Here is a 2,650-nt window from a genome sequence, read left to right on the forward strand (position 1 = left end):
AATTTATTCAAAATTGATGGTTGCAACAATTTTTTACCAAGAAATACGTTTATGATACAATTTTGGAAAATGGGCGTGGCACCGCCCACTTATGATCACATATATGTATCACGCTAACCGTTCTAGCAATTTGAACCAAACTCGGTATGGTTATTGTGCTTGCCACATAAAAGCAAAGCGTTGAAAATTATTGAAATCGGACTAAAATTACGACCGCTTTTCATATAACGGTATATTTCAGAAATGCTTGAAACTGCAATATTTCGAAATTTAAGGACGCTAATTTACTTAAAATTTATACACCCCGGCTTATCGTGTAGCGGTAGCTTTCGGAAAGGTGGAAAACATATATTTAATAATTGCGCCGGGTATTTAATGTTCGGCTCCGCCCGAACTTAGACTTTCTTAGTTGTTTTTTTTTATTTTTAGTGGTAACGCAATGGATATACCGTAACTGTCTAAGTGGGTCCCGCGGAGGGCATCCACCTTACCTCTAACCTAACCAAGGATTCTAAAGACAAAAATTATATAATTATATTTGCAGATTTTTGTACCATAAACACAGAACTCATTGGCAATTTTTTTCGCTATGGTATTTCGACTGTAATCTACCGAATATTGCAGAATTGAATTGTCCACTTACTTTTACTACACACGTCAACTACTTATTAAGTTACCTCAGGGAAGAGTAATTACCAATTATTAGACCATTATTGATAAATTCTTATATAAAAAAGTAATTTCAAAATTCAATTAATCCGCTTGAGTGATTGACAATCAGATGTTGGCGGCTAATTGGCGTTTAATTGCTAATTAACTCTTTTTTCTTTACCAAAAACATGCATATCTAACAAACTGTTTGTCTTTTTGTTAGTGTAGAAAACAAGTGCAGAGATTATCATAGAAAGTACTTAGCACCAATGAATGTCGATAAGCTGCAAGCTTATCAGCAATCACAGCCAATGAGGTGGCATGAAATTACCGATCATTTGATAATAAAGGCGTAAAAGTACAAAAAAAAAAAAAATACTGCCGCTCATGCTGAACAATTAATTTCATTTTAGTTGATTGAGCAATTGTCATTGGAAAACTATTGCGATTTTTAGCAATTAGTAAATGTCAAATACTCGGCCAATTAGACAGCTGACACACACAACAAGTTGCTAGATTCAATGGAGAAATGTAATTTGAATAATATGCATTGTGCTTAACAAGCAACTAACAAGGTTAGAGGGTTGGCAACCCTGAATGATGCTCTTAAGTTTCACTGCACAATTGCTTAGGTAAAATTATAACAACATAAAAATAAACATGTCGCATGCAATTCTTCAATTAAAAATACTCAAGGTCATTTGATAAAAATCTGTTTTAAAATAACCGTAAACTCGAATGCTGTCATTCGTAGAAAATGAAATAATTAAACGGATATAAATATTAATAATAGCACATATATACTTAATTACGTATATATATACCTACATATATGTATATATATACACACATTTGTATGCCTGTTTGTCTTGTAAGTCAGTTGAATGAAGCAAACAAAGTTGCATTGCATGTCTTTTGCGTTTTTTTAAATGTCACTTAACGTCGGCTCTTGACTTTGAATCGCTTGTAGCGTTTGTTAAGCGGTTTATTACCAAAAATGACCGCAAGCATTGGTATGAGATGAAAGAAAAATTCAATTAAAATTACATGCAAACATTTATTGTTAATGACTAAATTATGTAATAGCGCCAAGCTGGCTGAATTAATGCTTTTCGAGTTGAGTAAAAATTTATGCGTTAAAGAGATTGGAATTGAGCGGAGTGTTGCCTTGGTTTAGCAATTCAAGGTCGCACTTACAAAGGGAAAAGGTTTTTTTTTTTAATTAAAACTTATTTTAAGCAAAGTACGTATTGCTTAATATTAACATTCACGTAATTATTTAGGTCTTTCTCTTTTTTCTATTAATAAATTTTTTTATTATTATTTTTTTTAACAATTAATTAATTAACCACAGCCGTAGTGTGTGGTTAGAGTAGTGCACTAACACTCCGTACAACCTGGGTTCGATTGCTGGTCCTGGCAACATTTAAATTACAAAATTTTTTCTAACAGCGAACATTTTTTGATTATATTGAATTTTTTAGTGCAAAGTGCAGAAAAATAACCAATTTTGAAGAAAATGGATTCTCCTGGTCCAGGTAATAAAAGTTACATATATAATAAAAACTAGTTGAAAACGAAAAAAATTTCTCCAAAGTTATTTTTTTTTGTTTTTTAGAAAAATTTTGTGTATGCAGTTTTAGAGAGCAATAAATTTTAGTAAGAGCTCTCGTTGATTTTCAATAATGTAATATACGCTTTTATTTCCCATTTAGCACGCAGACGTGCTTGAAATGTTAGCAAAATAATAATATTAAAAATCAACATGACCTCCTAGCAACTTGCAACTTGCACTTTGTTATACCAAAAGAAAAAAAATAATTTAATTTTGGTGAAAATTTATTTTTCCGTTTTGGGGGAACCCTACGATTGTTTCAACTAATTTTTATTATGTTACATTGCTACTTTTTCTGCACTTTGCACTAAACAATTTAGTATAATCAATTCAAAATTCAAAAATCAGGCTCAACTGGTCTCTAGAAAATTTCATAAGCTTTCG

Source organism: Rhagoletis zephyria, unplaced genomic scaffold, assembly GCF_001687245.7.
Source record: "Rhagoletis zephyria isolate East Lansing unplaced genomic scaffold, Rhagoletis_zephyria_1.1 Rzeph_scaffold_06988, whole genome shotgun sequence".
Lineage (NCBI taxonomy): Eukaryota > Metazoa > Arthropoda > Insecta > Diptera > Tephritidae > Rhagoletis > Rhagoletis zephyria.